General features: G+C 33.6%; 1 protein-coding gene across 1 annotated transcript in view; it reads left to right on the top strand.

The window, feature by feature from the left end:
* Positions 1-3,609: 3,609 nt before the first annotated feature.
* The window catches only part of LOC145243407 (uncharacterized), a 41,829-nt gene continuing 39,438 nt past the window's right edge, over positions 3,610-6,000 (top strand). Inside the window, exon 1 of the mRNA XM_080106262.1 lies at positions 3,610-3,817. The gene's annotated coding sequence lies outside the window, so the exon portion shown is untranslated. The remainder of the gene's footprint in view (positions 3,818-6,000) is intronic.

Below are 6,000 nucleotides of genomic sequence, written 5' to 3'. Positions count from 1 at the left end.
TCTAATACTTGCCAGAACTATTTTGAACACCTAAATAAAATATTTGGAAGATGGAACAAGCATGGGCTGAAATTGAAGCTAACTGAAATGCCATTTCTTAAAAGAAAGGACTAGGTATTTTAGCTTCATAATAGAGAAGGACAAAATCTATTCAGATTTGGATGAAGAGGAGATAATCCAAGCTATGCCAGAATCTACAACAGTGAAACAAACCTGAGGAATTATAATGGCAAACTATAAGTGATTTGTGCTAACTTTTAATTGGTTAGACCAACCATTAATAGCTTTGAGAAAGAATCAGATCCTTTACACGGATGCCAGTGACATGATGCGTTGACATAGTCATGTCCTGGAAAAGATGGACTCAGGAATACTAAAGGAACTTCCCTTGTATTTCCTATCACATTGGCTCTCTGAGACAGTGGAGATAGCCAATAATTGAGAAGGAGGCATATATGTGGTGAAAAATTTGGACTACTACCTGAATAGGGCAGTCTTTTCCATCAAGATGATGACAAACCTCTAAAATACCTGTTAGGAGACAAACAAGAAGATTGTGCAGTTGGCTTTGAAACTGAGTGACTATCACTACAAGATCAAATATTTGCCAGTAAGGCACTGATTTATTGTCTTGGATTCTGAAACACTTGGAGTTGGAATCAGTACAGCGGAGGAGTACGTGATACCTCTATCCCAACTCTGAGAAAGTCTTATGCAAGAGAAAATGACTCTGGTTGAAAAAGAACTATCATTAGATCTATGATCGATAGAAGCTATGCACTCCAACCCTCAAAGAGATGAAAAACAGTAGAATTCATATAGGCATCAGTGGTGTTTGTGGTTATGGTTAAGCTAGCAATTTCTCAGGTTAAATTCAACACACTGCTGTCAAAACTTCCAACTCCAAAACTCAGCGCTCTTTCAAGTTGACTTGCACACAACTACATACATAGCATGCCTTCTCCCAATTTTTTCCCCTATTTGCTTCACGTCCATTTTTATTCTCCTGTCGCATTTGCATAGAAACGGTGACAGTCTACATGACCATCAACCATAAAACCAACTGGGTGTCACCATTTTACCCTTTCGTTCTTTCATTCCTTTATTTTTATTTTTGTTACATGACAAATTCTTTGAAACACACACACATGCTAACCAAGTAAGTTACAATTTTCCCTACAGTGATCACATTGTTGGTGATTTCATGTATGTGTAGGGTCATCTGCATGTAGAACAGTGTTCCTTGATGCAATTGGCATCCTATGCCAGTGAAATGACCTGAAAGTTTCCTGCACAAAGAAAATATTTGTCAATGGGTCACTGCGGAGGGAACTTTCTGTCTCCATTGGAGAGTGTTAAAACCCGAAGAATTTAGTTCTGTCTCTCAATTACTGTGAATTTTCACCGACTAGGCCATAATGTAAAAGATCTGCCTTACGTCTGATGCAAAAACTAGTCATTCATTTATAAGAATGTCATTAGGCCAAAAGTTACTCTTCATCATCAGTCAAGATCACTTGCACCCAGGTTAGAAGTTGTTCTATAGGCATGGTATCAATCTTAAACAAGGTCCAGAGAAGCTGGTCAATATATCATGGCAACCTCAACACACTGTTGCAATAGTCAGATGGATCACTTCTTTAGTGAAGGAATTCTGTGTTGATTTTAAGGATATCTCAAGTATACAAAGATAAATTATTAGGTGCTAGTGCAAAGAGTGATCTGCGCTATTTTTTAAATTGTATTTCCAAATTTAATTAAAGTTTTATGATATATTTTTTTATTCAATTGTAAGGTTGAAGTATAGAATAGGTGCAAAACACCCTCCCCTCCCCATGTTAAGAATGGCTTTTTAAATAATAACGTTATTATTTATGTCCGGACCACTCTCTGCACTAGTACCAATTATTATTATATTTGCATTGCTTGGCTATTTGGTGGAGCTGTTTCAGAAGTAGTAAGTCAAATTAACGTTTTGGAGTTAGTTCATACAAAAAACAAAACAAATCAAAACTGGCAGAGTCTAGGCCAGGGGTCTCTAAAGTTTTTGAACAGGAGCCCATATCATTGACTTTTTAAAACTACAGGGGTAAAAAAAAATTAGTTAAAAAAAAAAAAAATAACCTGGACGTGTTTTATACTGTTTTGCACATTAGATTTGCTTTTTAGTGAAACTGGTTCTCCAAAACCTCATTCTTTTAATCATTTTATGAACAAAAAGAAAAACAACATACTATTTTCAAACATCTACCTTTAAAAAATTTTTCCTGAATATTTTAACGTTTTCCATAAGAGTTCTGCGGGACAGATTAAAAACTTTGGCGAACTGGATCTGACCCACGGGCCAGAGTTTGAGAATCTCTGGTCTAAGCCATTGTTGAGAATAGCTTGTTCTCTGTTAATATGTTCCTGTCCAGTTTTAGGAGGTCCAGCTTCCCAGGCTTTACCTTCTTGCCCTTTGAGAAAGGGTTAGTTTATTGCTAATTATTTGAAGTGCCTCTACTGGGAAATGCTGACAAAGTTGCTCAGGCAACTTTTGCTCAGCCAGAATCTTGCATCACAAATATATGTTTAAAACTATATATATATATATATATATATATATATATATATATATATATATATATATATATATGTATGTGTGTGTGTGTGTGTGTGTGTGTGTGTGTGTAGTAATACCTTGAGATAACAAATGCCCTAAGATACGATTTTTTTGAAATACGATAATACAATGTATGTATATTTATACCCTACCAATACCATACAACAAATTTTTTCGAGATACAATTTAAAAAATGCACGATGCCAAAAACTTTTTAAAAAATTAAAAGCCTCCCCCGCAAAAAAAAAATAAAAGGAAAACAAAAAAAACAAAAACAAAATGAAAACACGAAAAAAAATCATACAAAACGCAAAGAAAAAAAAATGTATGTTTGTGTGTGTATGTCGTTTGCTAGGCTATGCTGTTTCAGCCCTCTTTCCCTGTCTCCTCCTAGCTCACCTTCGTTAGCTGCTCACCCGTCTCCACGGTAAGTTGGTTACAATTTTATTCGTTATAAATTTTTATTCGTCCTTTCTGTTACATTAATACTTAAAGCATTTAGTAAGTTCATTCAACACTTTTAATTGTGCATAATTTTGCCTCTTTTTAGTTACCATATTGTGTGTGTATGTGTGTACACACGTAGTAGCCTTGCTCCTCTCCCTCCTCCTTGCATGCATCCCGTCGTACGCTAGCACTCGCTTAGGCGGTGAGTACAACTTTTTAAAATTTTTTTTATTTTATTGTTTTGATTAACATTTATCAATTTCCGTGTCATTACTGCTGTATTTATCTTTCTTTAGTGATTGTTGAGCGTAATTTGAACTTGTTTTTTTTTTCTGCCTTTTCCGCTTAAACTAAACATCTGCCAAATTTCTTATCCTTGGGACGGATTAATTCTGTGTATTTTAATTCAAATGGGAATAATTATTTTTAAGACACGATTTTTTTCGATATACGTTGGCGATCATGGAAAGAATTATCATCAACGTATACATATGAAAGGTAACGTGAGAAAAAGAGAGAGAGAGAGCTATGTACAAGTCAGCTGTAAGAGAGAGTGAGTTGCAGTTAAAATCGAGAGGGTGATTCCAATGTGTGTCAAGAAGCTTTAATTTCCTCCCCTTCGCTTCCGGTGGAATAGTGCATGCCGGGAAAAACAGCAGAAGCCAAACGCCGACGAATACCAAGATGGCAGACGACGACTAAAAATCCAGCCGATCTACACACAAACAAGTCTGGCGTATATTTACTAAACTTGCATTTATTGTGAAGGTGAGTCTCCTTATCTTTCCGTTTATCAAAATTTTTAAGGGGACAAAAAATAAAAACGGTCATACGAAAGCTTACGACTACCCTGTATTTTTTTTGTCTTGTAAATAACCTCGCTATTTTAATCCTCTTACACCCTCCTTAAACAACTCGACAAGATTTTTTTTTTTTTTTTTTTGTACACTTTTTTTCGGATTTAATTTTCTTTCTAATAACCTCGACATTTCTTCATATATCTTTATGCCTGTAGATTTTGCATTTATTTAAATTTTCTCTTCGCTAAAATGCCGTAATTTTTTTTTTTTTTTCTTTTCGGGGCAAAGAGTTGAGGAGAAAAAATGGTGATCAGAATGAACGAATTTTGTATAAAAATAGCTTTTTTCTTCTTTTTCACTAGAAATTCGGTTGTGAATGTTTTCAGCGTCCCAAATTCCCTTTTCCGTCATTCTCTACTACGATTAGTTTTTAAAATTATTGCAGTTGATGTAATATTCATAAAGATTTAATATCGTAGAACTTTGGTATTCTGTTTTCGAACTTCAATGTTACAAAAACAAACAAACATAAAAAAAAACTCTTCATCGATTTATAAAATTTAAAATTAAAACCTTATAAAAAAGAATCGATAATCTTAATGATTATTAAGGTACTTATGCACTTTTGTTGCCGCGTTATTTTTTTTTTTAAATAATATTTTCAATTTTTCTTACGATATTTTTTAAATTGTTAAGTGAAAGTAGAGAATAGTTAGAAAGCACCTCCCCCCTCCCCATGCTAAGAATGGCTTTCTAAACTTTATTTCAGCACGGTAACAAATGCATAAGCACCAATATTAATTATGGTGTAAATTAAAAACAAAAATAATTGTAATTGAATGACATTTTTCAAAAAGATTTTGGACGCTGAAAACGTACACAACCGAAGGAAGGTTCTCATAAGAAAAAAATAACAGCAAATTCACGTCTGATTTACCAAAAAAAAAAAAAAAAAAAAAAGTCACAATTTATTTAAAGTGTCATTTTAACCAAACTAATAATCGTTTATATTGTATATCTACTGTCAATAGGATGTTTGACTTTTCCATTTGCCCCCCGTGACCACTCCTTCTTTTGAAAACTTTTCTATTATGAAGGACAATTTGGAGAGGGGAGGGAGTCTGTTTCGTAAGCGTGTTTGTTAATGGCACCATCCTATCCCCTTTTCTTAAATTTGTAAACATGCAATCTTTCATCTTTGTCTTTTATAAAAAAAATAAAAATATGCGACAATTTTTATTTCGTCTGTAGGCTCGGCGTGACATTTTTTTTTTTTATACTATTAATCTGATTTAAAAAAAATGCATTTCTTTAAAAAATAAAATGGCCTGTTTTAAAAATTCGTTTTTTAATTACAATTTAAAAAAAAAAAATAAGCCAGAACTTATGCAGAGACGGTATCGCGCTATTTGTATAGTATTTTTCAACTTAAATTTAAGTGTTACGTTATTTTATTTTAAGTGAAAGTACAGAACCCTCTCTTTCCCTGTGTTAAAAATGGCTTTCTAAATAACGTTAAGCCAGTACCTTCACTGCATAAAAGTACCAGTCGGTTTAATAATTCATTTCCTTAAATTAACTATTTCGTAGATAGTATTTTATAATAAAAGGTGGTGCTCACTAAACACCCTCCCCTCGCCCATGTTAAGAATAGCTTTTTGAATAATAACGTTATTTGCACTAGTACCTAAAAGGTAACTATTACTTAACAAATGTGAAACTTTAATGCTAACACGCCTGTCTCAAATAAATAGGTATTTATTTACTTCTCCACGAAAGCAAAATGTGACACAAGGTCGTTTTTAATGTGTGGTGTGTGTGTGTGTGTGTGGGGGGGGGGTTCCCCCTCCCCAAAAGGAGCACTGACAATTGCAAAAATAAAACTGCCTTAGTAAAGAAAGGTTTCTCCTCCCACCTCCATTGATTAAGAACAAATTAACTTGAGTGTACTGTATGAGTAGGTAAACAAAAATAATTTGCTTTTAAAATTTTGCCAATAACGTTTACCCAAAAGTGATAAAACGGAATTAAAAAAAATGTAGTTATGCAGAATACGGACTGTACTGAAATGGTATATCGGGACGACGTTTTGTCTTTCACATAAAAATCTAGTTTGTAAAAACTGAATTTTTAACTTGAAAATCATAATAA

Source organism: Euprymna scolopes, chromosome 22 (assembly GCF_053919585.1).
Source record: "Euprymna scolopes isolate OS-2025 chromosome 22, ASM5391958v1, whole genome shotgun sequence".
Classification (NCBI taxonomy): Eukaryota; Metazoa; Mollusca; class Cephalopoda; order Sepiida; family Sepiolidae; genus Euprymna; species Euprymna scolopes.
Note: the sequence above shows the minus strand (reverse complement) of the source record. Positions and strands in the feature narration are given on the sequence as shown.